At 40.5% G+C, this 25,849-nt stretch overlaps 1 protein-coding gene across 1 annotated transcript in view; it reads right to left on the bottom strand.

Annotated features, from left to right (window-relative positions):
• Nucleotides 1-21,541, bottom strand: part of TULP4 (TUB like protein 4) — a 157,816-nt gene extending 136,275 nt beyond the window's left edge. The window contains 1 exon segment of the mRNA XM_040551039.1: nt 21,400-21,541. The gene's annotated coding sequence lies outside the window, so the exon portion shown is untranslated.
• Nucleotides 21,542-25,849: the final 4,308 nt, after the last annotated feature.

Here is a 25,849-nt window from a genome sequence, read left to right on the forward strand (position 1 = left end):
GAGACATGAAAGATGGTAAATTGTTAAAACCTGGCCTCTGGAGGAACTGAGGTAAACAAGCAGTTACGTTGTTCATGAGAAGTTAGAAGAGATATAGGCACTGCAGAAATTGTCTCGCTCAGCCCAAAAGTTAAAGATATTTGAGCTAAACAGAAACTACCAAAACATACAGAAGAGATAATACTCAGCCTTTTGTTTTTAATCACTTACTTTAGCAACTCTACTTTAGCTGATTAACTATTACACCTATTTTTGAAAGGCCTGCTGCAAGTCCCTTTAATCTGTTACTGGTCAAACACTCCCAGCTGCAAGAAGCTGAAGACATTTCTTCTCCTCACCACTTCTTTCTGAATCCTCACATCACCATGCCCTCATTTATGCCAGGACAATCATTCAAGGTGCTTCAATGTGAACTACATCAGGGAAAGGATCTAATTCGAAGGCTCAGACGTGAAGCTTCACAACAGCTTAACCAACATAAATCTGGTTTGCTGGATTCAGTCCCACTCTCACCTTCCCTTGAAACAACCCAGGCCCCTCCAGCCTCTCCTCAGAGAGGCACTAGCACTCTCCCAACCGAACAGTTCAGTAAGCTGAGCTAGCCAAAAACACATCCTCCTAAAACAGCAACTGACTTCTATCTGGATCAGTGCCTTGAATCAACTGACTGTGCACATGCAGCAGCACCCTCCTGATGCAAAATTGGGGTGGGAGGTAGAGTCCACAGCAGCCTAGATGGCTCATTTTGAACTGTACTTAAACACTTTTTTTTTTGTTTCAAGCTGAATCAACCCCTAACGCAGTCCCAGCATGGTCCCATGTTCAGCTGCACTGGTAAAATTGTGAAGATGGAGCCGTACAGCAGAAGGGAGAAATGAGAAATAGAGGAAGAGAACTTGCAACCACTATCGCCATTTGAATACTTTCTAGGATAAAATTTGGGCACAGAGAGTTTCTAAACTCAAGGCATTGCCCTCATAAAGAAAGAAAGCAAAAGTTTCTCTCGAGGGATGAATTTGAGATGGTCACCAAAATGTCCTGGAGCAAAGGCCAGGACACATACCTCACCTTCAAATAACCTGAGGTGGGCTGAAACACCTCAGATGTTGAACGAGATGTTTCAAATGTACAAATGAAGCGTATTACCTTTTTAAACAAAATGGAAATTTACACCACTGAAGCACACATTTAAAATCTTTAGAGCCAAAAAGAAATGTAAAGTGTGACCAAGAAATTCCCTTCACTTCCAAGTGTGAATCATCTCTCTCGAAAAAGGGCCAAAATCTTCACAGCAGAGAACACTTACACAATGTATACTGCAGAGGACGATCATTTTAAAAAGTGAAAACAACTGTGTCTTGGTAATGACATTCAAAAATCTTCACCAGAGCCCCAGCTCTTACTATCTCTTTTCCACTGAACTGACTACTCTGACCTTGCCTGTAATTACAGAGCACTTTCTTTCCCTGCGGAACTCTCTGCAGCCTGCAAACATCCCTCGAGCCTGCAGCAGTTCTGTGTAGTTCCTAATTATCTCCAATATCTGCCCACAGGCTCTCTTAACACTTTCTTATGAACATACGTTGAAGTTTTGCTATCCTCCCCCAAAATCCCAATACACCTTTGTATGTGACACTTGCATTGCAACGCTGGAAATAAATAATAAAAAAACAGGAGGGGGAGGTGACTGAAGAAAACAGCAGGAGCCACCAGTTTTTAAAATTCAGAAAAGCCCCATAAAGTAGAATTATTTCTGTTGGACAGCAAGACGTGCTTCAGTCAGAAATTTGCTAAACAGGGGGTATCTACTTAATGTGCTGTGGAGCAGTCCAAGTGCAGCATGTTGCAGCAGGGAGGGACACTGCATCAGCCTGCGGGGAGGGAGCTCCAGGTGATGCTGTGAGCTGAATCACAGGCGTGAGGCCAACCGTGGGTACCAGCTTCCCACTGCCCAGCCCCTTGCTGCCGGCAGGCTGCTCTGCTCGAGCTGTGAAGCAAGGCACCTTTCACAGAGTGAGATGGATATTTTAAATATTTTTTTAAGTACAAAAAGATCAGAGACACAGTTCTCAAGCAGTTCAGATTTCTCAATCTTTGGGTGGGGGAATTAAGAACTTCGCTCTAGTGTTGACTGTCCCTTAAGTGTGCCATAACTGAACATTTCAGCCTGTGTTGGAGGACTTGCATCCATCTCTCGACCACTGCTTGGAGGTCTAGATACAGAGGACCGACTTCAAGGTCCCTACATTCACATAAAAGAGATCCAAAGCTAAGGAACAACTTCGTCTCCTCCCCATAACTGCCCCCTTCTGTTTCAATTCTACGTTTTCTGCTCAGGGGTCTGAAAGCTTATGGAAAGGGCTCTGGGTTAAAAGAATAACGTCATGAAGACAGACTCAAAGAGTGGTTGCTTTATAGCGACCTTGAGAAGCGAGCCTCTAAAGAGGCCTTTGTAAAACCTGGGAGCTTTAAATGAATGCTTGCAACAAGCACAGACTTGGGTACAGAAGTGACTTGTCACACCAGCAAGGCTTGGAGGGCATCCGATTAGCTGTGCACATAAGTGCCCAGGGAGGTAAATGACGGTTTTGAAATGCTTTGTCTACATTAATATGGCAAATGTCGACTGGTCACCTCTACAAACAGAGGCAATGAGGCCAGCAAGAAGCAGGCATCCTCTCTCTATGCACAGTAATACTCTCACGGGTATTTGCCAGAACGGGAGATCCACACCTACGTAAATTGGTACAGCAGTCTTGTGTCCAAGTGTTTTCACTCTGTAAAGGTCTTCACAGTTATGATTCTCTCTTCATCCTGGCCAAGTGCTCCTATTAGACATATGAAAGATTTAGGTACCTGGCAGTATGCTATAGCTGCAAACAGCTCTGTCATTCAAAATGATATAAAGTGTGTTAGATGATCACAGATGAAGATGAACAAAGATGTTCAGAAACTCTGGAAAAGCATGTTCAAGGAATTAGTTATTTTTAAAAGAAATTCTAAAAATTTCACTTAAATGCTGTCATTGTAAAAAAGAGACTATTTCAATCTTGTTTATAAAATTCATTTTTAGAATTAAGTTAAGATTTAGTTGGGATGCCAATTCTTCCCATTCAGCTTTGTCAATCTGCAAATAAGCAAGCCTTTGACAGGTATAACTTTTAATATAAAATGTATTCATTCAAAATTGTATTGGTATATCCATTTCTTAACATGTTAGCATCCCAAGACATTCAAACTTCATATAATTCATAACTGCAACCATCAGATAGCACTTCCTTCTATTTATAATCCCAAAGTTATAGAAAATATTCTTTTGAACAAACAAGATTTCATCAAGAAAGAAATGTTGTAGATTGACTTTTTTTTTTTTTAAGTAATATTCTCACTGCTTTATAACTAGTCCTTTAATTGCTTTTCACTTGTTTTCCCTGGGAAGTTATATAAATGCAGTAACTGCCAACTTCTTGGATCCAATTATTTCTCTTCTTCTACACAACACTCTCAATACCTTTCATTATCTTCACCTAATCTACGCTAGTGAGATTTTCTGGTGAAGCCCAGCTTCAGAATCTATGAAGTGTAAAAATCAAAAGGGGAGATTCATCGTAGCAGCTAAATCTACAGCTTCCAGATAGGTTTTTTTGCCCTTTTCTCTTTTTGAACATGATAATAAATTCCTTAGGATTCCATCACATTTACAAATTCTACCCAAAAGGAGCAATTAGGAAAAGAAAAGGAATCTGAGGTCACTTCATAAATAATTTTGACTTGAACACACTATGTAAGATGGCTTTAAAATTTCTTTCTACACCTAGCATTACTAGATACTTGTACAATTATTTTTCTATTTAGTAAATACTTCACAAAATAGCTCCACATCTGTATAAAAACATAATATTTGCTATATCCAAATATATTTCTGTATGTCTATAGTTAAAGGGTGAAAAGCAGAACACCCAGATGGAAATAATAAAAATAAAAAACTAGTAACACACAATCCACCCTGACCATTCCCACTATGAAACTCCACATCTGTAGCGTAGGTTCCTTTTCTATGTTGAAAAGTCTGCTTGCAAACTGCTCAAGGAAAATGCTGCTGCTTTTTCTGGTAAGCAGCTTGGCAAAGTAACATCTTAATCTCACAGTGTCAGTGGTCCCTTGAGCTCACAAAGTCTATTAAAACAAATTACATGAAAACATCTTCAGGAGTTCAATTCTACAGCTTAAGAGGATCAGTACATTCCAGCTTCTTCTGAGATTCAGGGAACATAAGATGGTATAGTACTTCTGTATCTAATGCTGTTATTACACTGTAATACTTTCTCCATTAACTACATATTACCCACAGACCATAGAATAATAGGAGGCTAGTCAGAAAAAGCTACATGCTTTCTTGTTATCTTTATTAACTAGACTGCAATGAAATCTACACCACAGCATCTGTTTGAAACCGCCATTACATTTGATCTCTAGTAGATAGATGCATAAAACAAAAAAGGCAGACAAAAAATATGCAATACAGTATTTCATAAAGCTGATGCAAAGGTTCTGAAATAGGATAACCCAAAGTGACATTTTAAGAAAATTCTACCCCAACAACAAAAATGCCATTATCTTCCACTTACTGTTCTACAGAATGACAGCATGAAATAAGGCTGATGAACAAACAGAAATTACCATGTCAGAATACAGAAATTCTCTTCTTAAAGCTAAAAGAATGAAAAAAAATTAAATTCGGAAAAAAATCTACTTGATGATTCTAAAACCTCAAATAATACTCAATACAGATGCTGATTTCATTGATTAAAACCATAAAAAATACAACAAGAGAAATCTGTTGTACCTTGCATAGAATCAAAAATTATTTGTTTGCTTAAAAACAGCCTACCTTTTTCTAAAGCAATGTAATAAAAAGATATTACACTTAAATACCCTGTCTTGCCTATAGCCATAGACCATCACAACAACAACATCTGGTCCATTTAAGTCTCTTGCATATATGAAATATTTGTTATTTCTAACGGATAATTTTGTTATTTCTACTGGATATATATTTCTACTGTAGGAGACAGCATTAACAACATTTGTGATTTTTTTAAGGGGAAATACCAATGAAATGATAACATCATATCCAATCATCAGATTTCTTTTCAGTTGCTAAACTGCAATTACTATCTGAAGCCTTGTAACTGATGGAAGCAAGAAAACACTAGAGAGCTAATACTATCACCCCATGTCCTCTGTTGATTAAAGTTTGAGAAGCTAAAGCTCACATCTGGAAAATGCTACTGCATATGTTAAACAAATATTTCCATGACTTTCATCACACCCAGTAATGTGGGTTTTTATAAAAGTAATACACAAGCTTTAGTTTGCACTTCTATGCTTAGAGATTTTCATTTCAGATGAAGTCCATCTTACAGATAGCAACAGGAACAGTAAAATAAAGCTAGGCATCACTAGATTACAGACCAATGTGCCAGAGCAACGCTGAGCTGCAGTGATCTGATTACAAGCAGCATCCCCTGCTAGGCAGCCAGTCTCCCACGGGGACAGGGAGCACATACATTGGGATGTTCTACACTAAAGCAGCATTTGTTTCTTATACAGAGCCTTACAGATGTCACAGGATTATTGCTGCTCAGTGCTTCCCCATTTAAATTTACCACAATTTTTAAGCAGAGTGTAGCACGACACTTACAGTTTCATAACATTCCCTTTATACAATGTATTCTGTGATTCTTGGATCTGCTGCTCTCCTTGCAAGAGCCAAAAGGCAAGTACAAAGAACAGCTCTGGGTTGATAGCGAATATCCTTTACTAGTGCTTCTCAGAACTGTGCCCAAAATGGCCAAAGCTCTAACAGACTTGAGTTTGCTTTTAGTCTATCTTCTGTAAGCCCTCATGCAGTTGCAAATAAAATCAGGATACACACAGGTCAGCTCTGTTCAACATTTGTTGCTTTATTTGCTCTGAAGCAGAGCTGGAAATAACTGAAGCCTTATCAATTTTCAAAGGAAGCTTCTATAATTACATCGGTATGCCCTATGGAAACACTACTGGGTTTCTCATAGCAACCTTCAATGATTCAAGCAGCTAGCCCTGCTCTTCCCACAGCATTATTAATACTAGGAGCGCTTCACCCTTCTCCAGCAGCAGCAGAACAACCTTCTTAGAAAAACATTTCTGTCTATGTCAGGGCACTAGGACATTTTGCTCTGAGAGCAAATAAGGCCTCACTATTATCTTTAATTACGATTTTTCACAGCACTTCACAACAAAGTGACAGAGTCTTGGCTTTTTTAATTCTTAGTTTATTTTATTGCAGCACTTTAATTACACTCAAACGGCTCACTTTTTCACATTCTTCCATTATTTTTAAATAAGATGTTCTCCTAAATACACACAAAGTTCTGCAACACTTTCAGAACTATTTTATTTAAATTTGGTAGTGACGTCTATTAATATTTCCTATCTTTTGGAATCCACCAGTTTACAGATGTTGAAGTTCTTCCTCCTTAAGTGACTGCACAGCTGACATGGGACAGCAGAATTGCTATTATCAATGGTAATTCAATATCTTTATATCATCTCTTAAGGAATATTTCTTTACAGCAAAATAGCAGCACATTCAGCAAGGCAGGATTGCTTCTGTAAGCCCTTTCTCAGCATTTATGATGTCTTGAATGCACACATTATAAAACCTTTTTAGCAATCTTGTAAGGTAGTCGAGCATGATTCCTGTTGTAGCAGATGAAGAAACTAAAGGCATAGGCCTACAAGGAAAGCAAACCGTTCAAAGCAGCCAATGCCACAAAGATTTCTTAACCTCCAACACTCCCATGACCTATTGCAATTTGTTTTCCCAGATTTGTTTGGTCCTCATCCCTCTTCTTGCTGCCTGGTGCCTGACTCCTCCTTGGGCAGACTCAGCATCTTAAACCAGCAGAAAATAAATATCTGAAAATAAAGTGAGGAGTATTAACTGAGCTGAGGGAACTGAATCAACTCACTGAAGGGTCAGCTGAGCGTCAGAGCTGCGGCAGGCAGGACCCACAAGGCTTGGGTGTGGGGAGACCTTTTAGAAACAGCAAAAGGTTAGATCAGTCCAGCTAGACAGCAGACATTCTCCATGGGACAGAGATGGAGCATCTTCCTTAACACTGCAGGGGAAGATAGCATCAAAATAAGCAGCAAGAGTTTACCATTACCGGCATCCAGTCTGTGCTATGATCCTGTCACTCAATCAGAACAGTTCTTCTGATGTTTTCCTGTTTCCATCTAGCTTCAGAACTTACTTGTTACAGACTCACAAGAAAGGCCATAACCAATATTCTGCTTTTTGTTCTCCGATTTAAAAATATCCACCAACATTTGGTGAAACACATTGTGTGTCAAAACGCTTCTCCTGCGGTTCACTGCAGGAAGATACACACTCAGGCCAGGTTAATTCAAAACGATTTACTGCATCCAAGTGTGGTTATTATTTCAATCATCAAGCAACGAAACTTGATTTAAATATATAATTTTGATTCTGCATGTCTGCTCCTCCCTTTTCTGACAGAAAGCCTACTGCTAGATAGCAACCTTAAACTGACGTTGATTTTCAAGTAAGCATAGCTTACACCCCACATTTGACACATTTTGCTAACTGGAATGCCATAATGCATTCCCATTTAAGTAATTACATAATTTAAACACATTTATTCAGGTTGATGATTTTCACATTTGATGTTAATGAACAGTAAATGTTCCTTCCCATTTTCTGGGCCAGATGTTCTCTGAACTGCCATATAGGTACCACTGACATACACCGTAGGCACACCCCTACCACTGGAATTACACATGGAAACTCATGAGCATTACAATACCCAGCCTAGAACAAGAAATTACCACTGCCAACTGTCAAATCCAATCTCACCACGGTTGCTGGGGCTAGAAAAAAAAAGTTGCAGTATTGTAAAGGATTACAGTAGAGGATCATTTTGCAAACTCACAACAGTGTCAGGTTGGTTTCAAAGGACACTACAATTCCATTTAAACAAATCCAAATTTTTGAGATTTAGACAATGTTACTTATAAACAAGCTACATTAGACATTTTGGATGCACATACCTTTATTATGTTTTGCATTAAAAACTGAATTATAAGTTTGGTTTTGTTTTGTCTTGTTAACAAAGGAAGCGCTATCTTTAGCTAGTAGACCGAGGTGACTGTTTCTGGACACTACATCCCTAACAGAACTACTAGATCTCAACATCACATTTCATTTCCGCTACACTTTTAAAACGAGCCTTTTCACAGTTTCTCATTTTGAAGAAAAAATTTCACAAAAACTACACTGAAATAAACACACAATTTTCTGTCTGTGCCTACCGAAGAAAATCTGTTGCAAGCTGATATGCCCCTTCAGCAACCTGAATCCAAATATTTACCCCACGATTTCCCTCATTTTGGTGATCTGATATACTTTAAAAATTCAACAAAAAATAGTTAAGCAATACATAGTCATACTTCTTAGCAAAGCTATTTTAATTAAATTTGATGACTTATACTAAAGGCTAAATTTACTACAAGACTTAGATATAAATTAGCACTTAAAATATTTTTGTATCCTGTCTTAGCTACTCTGCAAATGCCCTCTAACATATCTCAGTGAAAAATAAAATGAAAGAAGTCTGGGCTACAAAAATCTCCTCCTCCATTTAAGACACATCTGCATTGCCACCACAACACAAAAAGGTTCTCAATCTCAGTTTAAAAGCTGGCAACAAAGATAAGGCTGAGCTAAAAAGTCAAATTATGGAGTGACCTGTATGAGATGCAGGCACAAATTCTCTCCTAATGAATCAGCAGTGGAGCGGTGATAGTCTCCACCAGGTACAGCAGGAAAAGAAATATCAGACTGTCACAGCCAGACTTCAGCATGATTTGTCTGCTAAAGCCCGTTAGACAGACTAGGGTGCTTTTTTGTTTTGGTTTTGATTAGTTCTGTTTTTTTGTTTTGTTTAAACCAGGAAGGGAGAAATTCTTCATACCTCAAACCTCAACATATGCAAAGTTTCACATGGACGAACGTGGCATCAACATCACTCTTCTCAGACACTTAGAGAGGCCAAGCGGAAATCAGTAGTTCCGCCTTCTCCCCCACCCCAAATCAAAGCAATCTACTTACACAAACACGAGAAGAAAAATTTTAAATTATTTGTCGAGCTCTGCAGTGTCATGTGGCAGCAGTACGGCCAATCTTTAGAAGCTGGCTCCAGCCGGAGCAGTGACTAATCTGCTCCCCCCCCCGCAGAGATCAGGTCACAGCATCACCCACCAGGCAGCTCCCTACAAGCCAGAGGGAATCCCTCTGAGGACAGCAGAGGCACAAGGAGCAGGTCTCCTTCTGGGGCGATAAATTAAGGCCGTACAGGGAGCAAGCAGGTGCCTGTTGTAGAAGAGTAGGATAAAAAGATGAACACATGGGATTTTAGCCATCTCGTTTTGAAGCCATGGTGCTAAAGCTCTGAATCAGACTTCAGGCACGTATCAGTTTCCTGGGCTGAGTAAACATGCCAAGAGCACATACTACACTGTCATCTGCCACCTAATATAAGGGATGATGCATTAGCTTCCTAGGGACACAGGGTGGGGAAAAATCTGTGCCCTTCATTCTAGCAACAACATTTAGAAGACACTCTTACACTCGAAGAAGTAAAAACATAATCAAAATTATTGAAGCAATTTTTATGAGCGTGCCGATGAAATGTTAAATCATCTGACGTGAGAAATGAGATGTCCATAAAATCCAGCAAGATAATCCTGTCTCAATAAATGAGACACTTTACATTCACATAGGGAGACGGGAGTATGTTATTAGAAAAAAATAAGCAAAACAGAGAAAATACTGATGAAAAAATAAGATGGCAGTGATTCCTTTCATATTATTCCCATAACGACCCAACTGATAGAAGTATACAATGTGTTTGCTTTAAAAAATGAATACAAATTGCAAACACCTGAAAGGAGAGTGTTACCCTCATGCTAGATTCTTTCCAGGCATTTTCCAGGATCATTACGATTCTATGATTTTTGGCTACCGCTGTAATCATATACCACAGCTGGGGCCAGGGGAACAGGACAGAACAAAAAAATACCTCTTTTCAAACAGTATGCCTGTCCCAGCCCAAAACTGCATATAACGAATATCTTAATTTAATTTTCATTTCTGCACAACACATACATGCACCAAAAACCAGCAGTGGAAAGCAGGAAATGAGCTTTACAGCTGATCAAGACATAGGTTCAGCAAAATATGTCCCCGCACGCTCAAGGTCCGAACACACTTGGATACTGATGATTTTGCTCATAACCACAAAGAGCCGCAATGTTTGACTGAAGGATGTTATGACTACCATATACTATACAAAATGAACTTCCATAATACCAAGGACCTAACAAGCCACTTGTAATAAACTTTCCCTTTCTAGCTGATAAAGAAAGCTGCTATATTGGAGCAATTTCAGGCTTTCCTCTGGCATCATGTTAAAGAAGAGGCAACTGTCCCAAGGCAGATTTAGACTTATCACCAGCAAGAGAGAACATCTTGTTTATAATTAGACTCATCACTAAGGACTTCAAAATTTAGAGGACAAAATCAAACAGACTAAACAAATTACTCTAAGAAAATTTAAGCTTTCTCCCACTTTGTTTGTAAATATCAGAAAAATTATGCAGAAAATATTCCATGTGAATGGATGCTAGGGCAAACAACTCTCCAAGTTTGAAGTATCATAATGTTTCTTAAGCCTCTGATCCTCCAAACAACACAGAGCGGGGGATATCTGCGTATTAAGTGTGAAAATATATGGATATAGTCTGTTTTTGTCAGAGTAGTGTTTTGACTAGGTCAACACTAGAGTTCTGGGCCTGAAATTTTCCAAAACCCTGAACAAAAGGTCTTTGGCTGTCAGCTCACAGCAAGTGTGCTGCAAAGTGCACTAGATATCTTAATGTTGCCCAATAAGCTGTGCACTTCTGAGAGTTGTATTTGGTATGGAAATCAGCATCTCCCACAGCTTTTTATTACTCCTCCCTGTTAGCACTTACCCATACTTTAGAACGGACAGCTTTGAAACATCCCACAAGAAAAGCTTGAAAGAGAAGACTGAAGTGCTACAGTACAGGCCACCTAACAAACATCAGAGTACAGACAGCAAAAGCCTTCAACAGTATCACTCTGAGGAACAATGCACTGTATCAATAGCACAGCCACAGGAGCTTGTCCTGAAAGAAAATCTCAAAAATGCAGAGGGACGAGGCGAGAAACATGACAGGGGTATCATCTTTTGACAAATTTAAGCCCCTGAGAGAACCCTGAATTCACTCAGCTATTCAAAGATGGCAAGTAAACCTCTATAGAGTGAGAGAGTAAGTCTCTCCAAAAATAGAAAGGAAAAAGAGAGGTAAACAAGACACCTTACAAAGAGAGCAGGCAAGCAGCTCAAGGCAAAACACCCGGGAAGCCTCGCACCACAATTTGAAAAACCTAGCAAGGAAAATTATCATGAAAGAATGCAATCTTGTTTCTCCCATTTCTAGATAAACATCTGCACTGAAACACTGATGAGTCTCAAAACGAGAAGCAAGGACCTCCTTGCCTTTTCTTACTCCTCTCCACAACCTAGGGATTTTGTCTTTGCCTCGTTGCCTTGAAGTATAATTCTCCTTTTTGCAAGGTCTCTACCTGTACCTGAATAAAGAATAGAACAAACATATCAAAAGAACAAACACATCAAACCTATTAACATGTGACTGCATGACAGAACGAGCATCACACCTGTAGCATGAATTTAAGTCTAATGACAATAGAAAATCCCATAATTACTCTCTCGGGAAGGAGTAAAGGCAGGGTGGGGATGCAAAAAAACCAAGACTGCTTCCACCAACACCCAACTCCTTCGCATAAAACGCAAACAGTTCCAATTAGAAGTTTAGGCTACATAACCTTAATGCTTAATTCTGGCCTTAATCAATCTATGACAAAGATAGAATGGATTTCGCATTTCATATACTGTACAAACAAATTTGAGGCATAATAGCTGAGTAAATATCAAAGAAAACTGTTACAGGAATTAAGAGTCTGTCCTCCAGAAACAATGCTAAGCAGGTAGGATGAGATTTTCAAGCAAAGAGCATCCCTGCTTTATTCGTTCCGTTTCAGCAAACACAGACATCACACAAGAATCATGAAAAATGAAAACACTCCTTACCCAAAAGCCTGTGGCCAAAAGGCATCTCTATGGATAAAAAAAAAAAAAGTTGAATAGTCAATAGCTGTGTTTCCTGCTACACAGGAGAGAAATGCACTAAGCTGCCCAATCAACCCTTCTGTCACAAGCGCATCCTTGCCAATGAGTGATCGATACAGGCTCGTCACTGCTAACACCCAGGGCTCACAACACACTGCATTTAATTCAGCAACAGTTCGAACCCTCTCCTTGATTCACTATCTACTACGAACAGGTGGAGGAGTATATCAACTAAAGTAGTGCTTTAGTGGAGATGTCTGATTACGCCTCACACAGGATGCATTTTTTGCCAGTCTTTTCAAATAATCATTACTTCACAGCATCATTGCTCTGTCTGACGGTTTACAGACATTAAGAGATCCTGCAAGCTCACAATCCCAAGAATCACCAAGTAGCAAAGGAAATAAGGAGTTGCATAACAGTATTTATAGCTCACCCTCTCATAATTTGCTCCCCTCCTTTTTTCCATTTTTTTTTAAACCTTTACCCAGCCTATTCATCCTCGGTTGAGTGAATGTTCGACTTGCGCCCAACTACGTGATGGTTTCTTTTAATATGACCCTGAACCTTACATCTTTAATCCAGTGTCCTGAAAATGCTACACTACCCTCAGCGATCCTAGGAGAAGTACAAAAACAACATTATTCTAATAGCATACAGCTGAGTAAAAGACAATTAAGCACCTCAAGGCAATACAGAAGGTCATGACAGAACTGGGAGAAAAGCAGTCCCAGTCTGCCGCTGTAACCATCAACAATGCATAACAAAAATAAAACCCAAACGTAACTGTCAACTTCGACTAACACAGGTTCATTTAAAAAAAAAAAAAGAAAAAACACTTCATCAGAATACTAATCTACATGGGACTGCAGTTGCTTTCTAGTATGTTAGATTTATGTGGCAGCAACCTCTCGCAGCCTGCCTTTGGCTTCCCAGTCACAAGACACTGCTACAGTAAACACCAGGCAAGCAGAGGCAGCACCTCGGACATAGCCCAGGAATTACTGAAATACCTGAGGTTATCTGGCAGATAAATGGGGCTTCCCCTACACAAACGACTCTGAAATCTGATTCAGAGGACTCACACACTTATCTATTAGGAAGGACTGGATAAGATCCAGAAGTCATTAGGGTGTCTCAAACGAAGGTAAAACTCAACATCATTAAAATTAAGTGAAAATAGGACAGAACCTTTTTCTAAAGATAGATCTCGCTGTGCAGCCAAGTATGTGTGCATGCAATTGTTATTAATTTCTAAGCTGGGACAACCTTCCAGCTAGATCCTTAGATCAGCTAACATAATGAGGTGTTTTGAAACAAAATCAGAAGATTTCTTTCCCAACTGCATTTGCTATAAAGATGTAGAGGAAACAAGGAAGCAATTATAAAACATTCTCTCCTACCATACCACAAAATTGCAAATTTCAATGAAGGGAAACCATGAAATGGGGTCAGAACTCTTAACCAGAAAGATGGGAAGAAATTGTCCTAATCAGTGAAGAAAAAAAAAAAACCACAAAACACAAAAACAAGCTCACACACACATAGCCTAAGGACACAAGCTCAGAAGTCATATACTGTTTAGTACATTCTCCAGCACTTTCTCAATCCCACCTGCATCATCTCAGGCCTAATTTTATCAACAGCGTTATCACCCTATGTATGGAAAAATGCATTCAACAATGTAATTTGGGGTAATCAAAAGAGAGACAGAACTGAGCATTATCAGCACTTAAAGATCTTTCATTGAATGCTTTCATACTAGTCCTGCCAGTGAAAAAGGCAGTAAAGCAAGCCTCTTAAAAATATTCCAGGGGAGAATTCCAAGAGCTTGCGTAAGTGTTAGGCTCAGAAAGCAATGAAATCTTCGTCTACATACCCAACAAATCAAAGCAGAAGTAAACACCAGTGAAAACAGACAGTTCCACATCAGTACGGACACTCAGTCATCAGGTGATATTTGTCAAAACTGTGACAATGCAGCTAGAGGCAAATCAGTACAACCCAAATCCTCACAACGCATCTCTTCCATTACATCTTTCCTTTCTAAAACCTTATGAGTAAAAGATCTTCTCCTGGAGACTCATTATAACAAGTCCGTTATCACTTCCCATGCAAAGGTCCTGTGATTGTTTTAGGAGAGTGCTCATTCTCCACCCAACAGGAAGAAAATTGGCCATTTCCAGCAATACAGATTCTCGTTTTTCACTCTCATCCTTGGACGAGAAGGAAGAACACATTCAAATGCAAACCAGAGAACAAAGCTTTCCCAGTATTTCTAGAGCTTCAATGAGCAACGCTATTTGCGATTTTAAAACCGGCAAGAGCTCGTTCTGTCGCCACAACACTAGACAATCAAATCACAAATATTTTTTCTCCAAACCAACTAGAAGTTTCCTCACACCAGAAGCATTTAAACCACATTCCAAAGGGGAAAGGGGATGAGCGAATAAAGTGAAGCATTCAACTTCCCGATGATAGCGACTAAACACTTTTGCATCCTGTGAAAACAGGACACTATCTTTTATGAAATCTTGAAGCATTACTGGTCACTTCTAGCCCGAACAACCACTGTTCTGGCCATCTGCTCTCTGTATTACTAACAACAATTGCAAAACTCACCAACACGGCACTGAAAACAAAACTATTATGAGACTTTCCAATATAATCTTCTTAATCACCTCCAGTGCTATAACGTTGTTCTTACATCAGTGGTCTCGCGTTTATCTCCTCTGAAGAAAGAGCAATTTCCAAGACAATTTCTTTATTAATAAAAAGAAGTGCTTGATCTTCTGGAAACATAAGGGGGGGACTAATATTGTACAGGCATACTCCTAGCACTAGTACCGAGCTCAAAGCGTATGTTCTTATACAGTGTACTTTCCTCGATCTTACCACAGGTCCAGTGAAGACTTCCAAACCCCCCAATTCTCTTTGCAACACTGGGAAACGACGTATATTGGATTTAATATATGTTCCACAGAGGTATTCTACTGCTATAAAGAAAGAAAGAACAGCTCCTCAGCAGGTTGGCAAAATCTGGAAGGAATCCACCTCTGAGAGGTCTGTAACTCAGAGGAAGACGACTTAATCACTTAATCCTATGATTTGTATTTGCTTTTAATAGAACCCTGTTGCTGCACAGAATTTTTTTTGGTTCACAGAAACAGCCTATTCTTACTCGAGGTGGCCTATTATCATAATAGGGCTTGCTATAGGTATCTTTAGAAGAACCAAATCTCTTCCCCCGTTTTTAGCTCCACTTTGGAAAAGCTGCAAATGGTTCCAAATCTCATACTAGTAACATAAGCTTGTTCAATTCTGTCCCTTGATCGTTCATCCACGACAGCAGATTTTCACTGCATAGCTTCCCATGTCTTTATAAGATTTAAATGCATGTATTTAAATCTCTCTCCTAGAATTCAACTACCTTTATTGCTTCATCTAATTAATTTTGTAGAGTTACCAGACAATAGGAGCTGTATCCCCATTTTCTATTCCAATGAATTAAAAAATAAGAATACAGTGCCTTAAGTGTCAATGAAAACATCCTTAAAGATCTACTAACAAACACCAACAATGAAGAGGAGGAAGGAAAAATCCAAGCCAGGGATAAGTTCACATCAAACACGGAAAGTGCTAGGAAGTCTCCAGAGCAATCTAAGCCTGGAAAAACAAATCAAACCCAAACAACGATTTACATCATTCTTTCTTTACAATCGAAGTGAAAATTCAAGTAATGACTACAGGAAAGAGACATTTCATTACATACCGTTCTGTTTCCAAATTATTCAGGAATGTCTTATTTTGGGAGGATGACTGTGTGATAAAACCGGTATAACACCAGTCCTCTGCCATTCAACTACAGAAACTGCACACCAAGATTTGAATCAAGACTTTTTCCATTCTCCTAAATATTCACAAAACTTTCAAGGGCTCGCAACCTTTCTGCAGATATGATTCATATACAGATACGAACTCTGAAGTCTGTACAAAAAGATATATTTCTAAGTTCAAAACTGTCTGCAAAATGGAACCTGAGAACTGCTTAATAGAAATGCAAAGTGTAAGCAAACTGGACATTACTAGAAGTGAGATGTTCTAACGAGTTATATTTCCCAGTAAATAGGATAGAGTTGGCACACAAGGTCTGAAATTCCAGATGTACCCACAAAGCAGTCAGCTTTATCCTGACAAGTTTGATATCAAATTTTAAAAATTAAAAATACCAAACTTCTATACTATGCAAAGTGAAAGGAGTAGAGGAATGAAACTTTCAACCTGGCACCAGAGTAACTAAAAATGATCACTTGTGCTTTTGTCATTCTTGCACCATCAGATGCTGCAGATGCTAAAGCTTTCGAGGGTAAAAGAAAAAGAAATGCATAAATTCACAACTAGTAAAAGCTAAATGATTAAATACCAAATCATCTGCTCAGAGACCCCTAAACTATATTCTGCTAGAAGCTGGTGATACTTCCTTCAGATACCAGCTACCTGCATGCCCTATGATACTTTTCCGTAGCCATCTGCTATATTCCACTGTCCAAAAGCCAAGACACTGATGTAGAAAACATCTTTGGTCCGAGCTCATATACTGTTCTTTGGTCCGTATTTCTATGCACGGGAGAAAGGAAGGTAAAATATCTAAAGCTGCTTCAACACCTACACTGTTCAATTCCCTCATTTCCAAACACTATGTAGGGCACTTGTATGGCAGCCAAGATATTTATACAGCAGCAGTTCTTAATATACTTACATCACTCATGAGAGCAGGGGAAGACACCACAAATATATATCTCTTCCTCCTTCTCCCTTAGCTGAAATCACTCCCCCTTTCAAGTTTTACTTAACACCTAAAATAGCTTTCTGAGTAACATTTCTGATATTTTTATACAACGTTAACTATTATCCACAGCCTATCTTGTCTGCAACAGCGAGTTCGTGTTAGTCAACCTCCCTTTCATGTATTTTACCCAGATATTAGACAGGTAGATCTTCGGGGTTGTGTTTTGTTTTTCAGTTATTTATAATTGCAAGGATTTCCTAGAGGTCATTCCACCATGCCACTGAAACAGGGAGACCTGTTCTTTATTGAGTACAGGCAGTAGGAACATTACAAGCGACACTTAGGTGCCCGGCAGCTCAGGGCTCCCACTGTGTGGACACCCTCCCAACACAAACATGAGCACAAGTAACCTCTCACACTGCCCCCTCCCAATTTAAGAACCTCGTCAGCTGAGGTCTTTTTCCAACTAAAGAGCCTCCTGCAGACTGTGATCCACCACAACCACGGTGGACAACCCACCTCTGCTTTTGGCAATGACTTTATTCCTGCTTGTCTTCCCACGCACTTCTTCAACAATATTTTTAGTATACATGCAAAACACCTCTTTTGTTTCATACTGCATCCAACGCCCATTAGTCCTTCCTACAGTTTTCATCTGCTTAAATGGTGCCAGGTAACACCAGGAAAGTATTTGCAGTAATTTTCTTCAAATGGCTAAGTGAATAGATATGTGTTTGGCCTTCTTCTAAATTTTTACTTTGCAATTATTATTCAAACTAATGAAATGAGATATTTGAAGATTTTACTTAGAAATCAGTTTAGCTGTCAAGATATTTACTTCGGCAAATATTTAATGAGAAGAATGTCTTCAAAGGAGAGGACTCTATTCCATCACACGTACAAAGCAAAAAGAGAAGTGACAGGATGGACTGATAGCAGTACTGAGAAGTGCTAAATCTCTTCTATTCTAATGGGAAAGTTAATCTTCAAACGCACGTTTTGCAAAGAGTGCTCTGCACTAGACAAGGACATCAGGGATGACTTGAACCCAGGAAACTAGCAGAGCATATGACTCCCAGCAGGATCTGCTAGCTCTCAAACTGTGTAGGAGACAACATTCACAAACGAACCGGGACCTCCATGCCATGCAAACAGCCCAGGTTTCCAGTGGGAAGTTCTCCAGACCAGCTTTGATGTATTACAGCTATATCAAGGATTTGATGTGCAGCTGAGGAGCACTAAGGTCTTTTGTAGGTATAAGCACGAAGCAAAAACTATTATTATAGACCATTTAAAAGATATTAAACTTTTAAGTACTGTGAAGTGCTGTAAACAAAGGCAATAGTTAAAAATAACACAGAAATAACCGATCAAGTATACAAGCAAGGATGAAAACAATGGCCCCACACACCCAAGAGCGGGGATGCTGGGTCACAAAATGAAAACAAAAATATGCAGAGAAGTTTCCTCTTGGAAACTGGAGCTCTTGGACCTTCCCCCCCCTCCCCCCCCAAGTAATTTGAATCAATGCAGATCTAACGAGTCTAGATCCTACTCTGGCTACAAGCATGCCATGCTTGGACATGGCGTCAACTGAAATCACTGATGACACCTACAAGGCTGTCCACAAATGTTTCCTTACAGTAGATAAGCCCTAGTTCCCCATCAATAAAGGATTTACAGCTCAGACGCAAGTCACATGAGCTATTGTTTTTGGATAGGATCACAAGGAGTTCCCATACAAATAAAACCGTAACACTTCCAATATCAAATGTTTTGTGTATTTCCTAACTTGCACTTTTATCCCTAAATGACAATGCTTTTATTGTCTTGCATTAAAGCACAAATGAATGGTTTTCTGTTCTATTTAAGAAACCATCAAACCACTATAGAGGATCTCAAGTCTTAAACTTAACTGTCTATTAAAATGCACCCATAATATAATTAGTGATAATAATCTGCACACTAAAATTGGTAGATGTAGTTGGAAAACAACTATTTTAGAGTGTGTACGTTGGACCTCTAGTACCAGAAGTTTGTTCTGCTACCAGAAGCATTACAAAAAAATAGGACAATTAAGTAGAAGAAACACAGTCCCAAAAATAAATAAATAAATGTGAGATTCCAAATCACTGTGCCTGACCAGCTTTCCAAGTTGAAGAGGAAGGAAACCACAAAAATAGGAAGATCCTGGCTACACAAGTAACTCATTCAAAATCCCCACACCTGCCTCTTTCTAATAGATATCAAAAGACAACTGTACAAACCCTCTTTGCAGCCAAGCTCCGTGGAAATGGGAGGCATGCACCATGATTACTTCGAGTATCTGAACAGAAACCTATCTCAAATCATTTTCTAACTCATCAATGAATTTGGTTAAGTCTTCTGCAGGGTCTCTTCTGACACTAAGCAGAGAAGTCTGCTCTACTTACAGCACAGGCTTAGCTCCCAACCTTGGTATGGAAGGTATAGTATGAAATGACCTCAGGTGTCATTAAGCAAAAAAAAAAAAAAGTACAACAAAAAATGTACAAAACAGATGTGAGTTTATCATTTCTTGTAATAAAAAATCTGATTTTATTGTTCAACCTTTTTATAGGGTTTCTTAGAGCAATCATAGGCAGACAATGATCTCTTTATGAGCAGTAGATAAGATGAGAATAATTACCCTCAGATAAGAAAAGAATAATAATTACACCGAATTCTTTTGCAAGGTGTTTTGAGACCTACTAATGAAAAGTACTTTTAAAAAGCTGTGTATTTTAAGTATGCCTAATAATTACATAAAACAAGTACTACTTTTTCCTAGAGGCTAGTTATAAACAAAATTACTTTTATTTGGAAGTTCAGCAGAACCAATCATTTCTGTAATAGACATATAATTCAGCGAGATAAGCGAAGTTACATTGCAACAATTTTCTTGCTGGAAACCTAAAAGAGAACCACTTAAATCCATTCATCATCTTCCTGAAGAAAATACATTGAATAAACAACCCATCGTGAACTCAGTTCACAAAATAAATAGGCTTTTTTAGAACAGTTAAATATTTGAAGGGTTTTAAACATCTGTTGACTAGGTGAGAACGAATTCCACAGGCTGTTGCTTGAGGCAGCAACTTATTGTACCAAAAAAAAAAAAAAAAAAGAAATCCTTTCCAAGAAAGTCATTCAGTTAGAGTCAGTCAACAGTTATTTAGTCATTCAGTTAGAGTCAGTCAACAGTTAGAGCTGACAGTTTTGTAACCTATTTCCAGTTTTTAAAATATCTATCCACACACACACCCACTACCTCCCCTCAGCCCCACAAACACTGACAGCCACCTCCTTACAAAACCCCACTGGAGGCAGGGGGAAATACACAATTTCTTGAAGCAACTCTACCACACTTGACATTCACATCGCCTACGAAGAACGAGGTCCACTCGTGCAAATCCTCCTCGTGAGAGCCGTCAGCAGGCTAGGAGCTGCTGGCACGAAGTTACTTCTCGACTCAGGGTTGCAGGATCGAGCTGTTCGCTGGCGTCCCTAGGGACCACCAGGATTTTGCTATTACAGAAAGACCTGTGATGGCATTATCGAAACAGTTTGACCAGAAATCTTGATGCAATGAGAAATCTGTTCCATTAACACATTTTTAAAAGAGAAATTGAGTATTTAAGCTTAAATAGAAGTAGTTAAAGGTTAGTGGTTCTTATAATCGTCTTCGGAGGTGTCAATAGTATGGGAAAAGCCTCGCTTTTCTGAGCAAGTTTTTGCGAATTCCGCGCAAGTCCTTGCCACCCTGCCTTCCGTTAAAAGGGCTATTTTAGGCTTGAAGCCTTGAATTTCAGGACTGACTTTCGCAGCCAGCCATCAGGCAGCGGGTTCACCCCCCACAGCCATCACTCCCACGGAGCTCTTACCTAACCCGGCACGGCACGGCACGGCACGGCAGGGCGCCCCTCGGCCGGGCGGATCTCACCGTGGCAGGACGGAACGAGCGCCTCCGGGAGCGGTTACACCGATCGGAGCAGCGGCACCGGAGGCCTCCTCCTTTTCCTTACCGAAACCCCCGCGGGAACCGGGGGGACACCGGCGGGTACCGGGGCTGAGCGGCGGCGGGGTTTAGCGGGGATATGAGGGGGATATTTGAGGGGTAGGGGTTGTACCGGCGGCCCGCCGCCCAGCTCGGCGCGGCCGCAGCCGTTACCGTGCCGTTAACTGCCGAGCCCCCCGCCCGCCACCGGCTGCCCTCCCGGGGCCGCCCACCGGAACAAAAGGACGGCAGCTGCGGAGCCGCCCGCAGCGGCGGCAGCCCCCCGTACTCACCTCGGTGGTGGCGGTGCCGGTGGTGGTAGCGGCGGCGTCCGCGCGCAGCCCCGGGCCCCCTCCCCGAGCCCGCCCGCCCGCCCGGCTCCGTCTCTCGCCGCTCCCGGAGCGGCGGCAGCGGCGGCGGCTGGGCCCGGCTCCCCCGCCACGTGACCCCGCCGTCACGTGACCCCTCCCGGCCCCGCCCACCGAGTTCGGGAAGGAGGGGGGCGCGCAGCTGAGGGGCTGCCGAGGCTCAAAATGGCGGACAGGGGGGTTGTGTATGGGGCTCGGGGTTCCGGTCAGGGACAGGGCGTTAGGAGCAACCCTTAGCGAAGGGTGTCAGCTAGGACGCGCGGCGTAACGGGTCGGGCGTCCCGCAGAGCGGCCCGACAGCCAAAGGCGGGCTTGTCGGAGAGGTGGGACTCCATTTCCCAGTGTGCTAGCACGGGCATCGCCCGCCCGTGAGCTGAGGAGAGCAGCGCCCCTGAGTTACCGCCGCGATTGCTGCCACAGGCAGCGGCAACAAAGGAGATACGCCCTGACCGGCAGGCTTAAATTGGTTGTTCTGGTGTTCAGCATAAAATTTTGAGGGGCTAAAAACACTTATCGCTATCACTGAATTCGTTTATCAGCTCTTGGGTTTAACTGAAGCCATCCGTGCCTTGGGTCAATTGCAAACTCACTGGCTGTCATGAGCATCGATTTTAGGTAACAGATGCAAAAAGCGTCACCAAGAGGTTTCCAAAACACGACTGCACCTTTAACCCCCTTTATATTCCTGTCCTCTTCCCCAGCAGCACAGGAACTACTACACACAGTAACTGCACTGCCTGTTAGTCTCTTCCCTCAGCTCTGTCAGAAGTCCTCTGCAGCTGGGTTCAAAAATCACAGGAGAAAACTCTGCTCGGTATTTGTTCACCAGCCACCATAAACTATGATCATGACTTTGAGTGCTACCTTGCAGTGTTCCTACCCATCCTGTACCCTAGTACACGCTGAGAACTGAAGGAAAATAAACAGGAAGGAAGACTGACTATCTCATCGTCCCTGGAGCTCATGCCATCAACATAATACCTTCATTTTCCAAAAACAAATTCACACAGATGTGCACGAGTCTCTGGAACAAGAACCAGAGGCTATGTTTAAACCTTGCAACAAGGGAGCAATGCCCCATACTTTTTTCCTCTGCATGTGTGAGTCAACAAGTCCTGATTCCAGATCAGGGAGGGACTACAGCACATGCGGAAACAGAGTAACAGCAAGCTCAAATAAAGTCCTTGATTTGAGCGACTGGAACCTAGGAGTATCCTTGCAGTTAAGAAATGGCCTCAGCTTCCAAAGCAAAAACAGAAGACGAAAACTCTTATGCTTATAGCAATGGTTGTCCTGTTCTTAATTCATTGGAGAGTTTCACAGACAATCTTGCTCACTGCTTCAAACACAAATTACTCGTAGTTTTTCCACATGAAAACTTAACTCATTTTTATTTGTTTTATACACTGACTCTCAAAGGCACTTTCATGTAACTAACCTCACATTTTTCCTCTACCACAGGGGAATGCATCAGAGAAGGAAGCAGGTCAGCCTGCCTGGGAAGGTTCCCCAAAAGAGCAAGGATTTCCTCAGTAGTTGAGGAGAATAGCCAGGCTGACTGACAATTAACCAGAACCTCCAGTTGACTGGCTTTTGTTCCAGCTTCCTCCAGCTGCATTTTCATTGTAGAAGCAGTTCCATCCCTTCACATGCATTTTTTTTCCCTCTTTGAGGAGCTTAATGTAACTGGAACAGGGAAAACAAAATACCATCCCAGAATACTGAGAGAACTGATAGGAGCAACAGCTTTGTTTTTGTTTTATTTTTAAATCAAGTGTGCCAACCCTAGGATATACAAGAGAAGACACTGTACCTGTATTCAGGAAAGGGAACAATGAGGGCAAATTCAGAATTATTTATCTGGTTTAAATGGCACATAAGGATTTGAAAAACATTTTGCAGGGAACAACAAGACACTTTACTAAACAGGAAAATGGGACAATATACACTAATTTGAATAGAACTGCAGCCTTTGTATGTTTGCTTCATCAGGTAGCTGAGGTACTAAACAAGGTAGATATATTCATGTATGTCCTAACTCAGCATTTGAAATGGCAAGTTTAATTAAATTGAAGAGATGAGGACTAGTACAGATGGCAAGGAAGAGGAACTAGTAAGGATGGTAGTGGATTGTGCTCAAAAGAAAGCAGACTGAAGAGATGCTACAAATGGAGTCCCTGAGCAATCAGCCATAATACTGTTCAGTTTAATAGTTGTTAGTTGACATTAGAGCAAAAACATGAGTATGCTAAGAAAATTTGCTGATGAGACAAACCTGAAGAGAAACAATACAGATTAGAGTCAGAGTATGTATCAGAAAAGAATAGATGGCATGTAGAAGCAGACTAATAAAAAAGGGATGGAATAGGAGTACAGAGTTCGAAATCATGAACTTAAGGACTTTAAAGTGTTAATTTTAAACTGAAAGCATCAGCTGGAAAGAAACGACAAGAAAAATTTGTATCTGCCTAGCCCGTCAATAACAGAATATCCACAAGGCATCAATCTGAAGAGATCAAGAAAAAGGACAATACTCCCAGGGGAGTATCAAAGGAGTTTGTTTTTTTTTTTCCAAGAGGAATCTGGAATATAAATGCTGTCGCACTGGTACTGTGAAGACATCACCTAAAATACTGCATACAGTTGTGATCACTGATACTGAAGAAATACAAATTAAACCTGAAATGCGCACAGAGAAGGGCCAGGAGAGACAGACATGATTCTGTCTATATGTTACTCTATTAAGCAGACAGTCTATTTTTGCCTATTTCATTTGCTACACCAGCTTAGGACCCCTAAGTTTAGTATTACGAAACCCTAGTTGAAAGTAAGACCTTTGAATATAAAAAAAGCTATTAATATAACTTTCTCAGCAAAGCCCACATTAAAGTAATAAAATAAATAGCAGCTGATGGAAGTATTTCTAAGCTCCCTACATTTCTCAGACAAATGCTTTCATGGCTGACAAATTTTGATATTTTTTAGCTTAAATCTACGGAGAACCATATCATATTTATAGATTCTTCAAAACCTCTTATCATTTCAAAGTGTGGTCTCACAAGTAGTCCAAGAAGATGGCATAGCAAATCTTAACCAATCCTTTTTTCTCAAATTCAATGTTGACAACATTCAAGTACAAAAAACAGCATTCATGAAAAATATGAAAGAGTAAGAGATAAGTCATCAAAATACTCATCTAAGACATGAAAAGGTGTTAAACACCACAATTATAACAACAGTTTATCACTAAAACCCGAAATAAGTATCCTCTGTACTATCACCCTGCATAGTCGGAATAACAAATACAGAGATGGTTGCAAACTCAAATTATCAGTTCCTAATAAATAAAATATTTACATCCTGATATCTACATTTGCTGTGGGTAGTCCTATAAACTAACATGATCATTTAAGCCCTTTAACTCTACTGATAAAATAATTTCTGTCTGTAGATTTAACAGTAGGAGAACGCACTGCAAGATTATGCTGAATATGCTGCATACAAATTTAATGTATGATTCTGCCCCAGATGTCCCAAGGGAAGCATCCTTACTAGTAGAAACTTTAAAATACTGGCACAAGTGATCAATCTCAAGCTTGAGCAAAGGTGAAATGTTGCCAATGTCTGACTACTTTTCTTGTATTTATACCCTTTATATCTCTGTATAGTCTTCTCTTTGCTTCTATGACTTGTTTGGTTATGATCTCCATGTAACTATGACAATAATGAATAATTCCACTACATGAATGACTCATTCACTGTTGCTTCTTGTGCTTAGCAATATAAATAACCAAAGTTCTCTCCAGCACCTTCACAGTTTTTTGTTTTATAGTACATTTAAAGAAAGAAACGAAGTAGAGTAATTCTACATATTGACAAGATTTTTAATACTTGTAGCAAACAACTTTAGGAACCACCTTCTGAAACAGATACACCCTCAGAATCTCTCCTTCCCACCCCCTACAGCTTCTTCTCATTCTACTGTCACACAGGAGACTAAGCAGGCAGAAATGTCTTTACATGACGCTGTATGGTACGGAACACCCCTTTGTCCAGTCGGGGTCAGTGATCCAGAGTCTGTCCCCTCCCAGCTCCTGCCGCACCCCCTAGCCTCCTCACTGGCAGGGCAGGGTGAGAAGCTGAAAAGTCCTTGACTCCGTGTAAGCACTGCTCTGCAACAATTAAAACAAGTAGGAGACATTTCTTCTCAGAAAGAGCGGTCAGGCATTGGAACGCGTTGTTCAGGGAAGTGGTCGAGTCACCGTCCCTGGGGGTGTTCAAGGAAAGGTTGGACCTGGTGCTTAGGGACATGGATTAGCGGGTGACATTGGTAGTAGGGTGATGGTTGGACCAGGTGATCTTGGAGGTCTTTTCC

Source organism: Cygnus olor, chromosome 3 (genome assembly GCF_009769625.2).
Source record: "Cygnus olor isolate bCygOlo1 chromosome 3, bCygOlo1.pri.v2, whole genome shotgun sequence".
Taxonomy (NCBI): Eukaryota; Metazoa; Chordata; class Aves; order Anseriformes; family Anatidae; genus Cygnus; species Cygnus olor.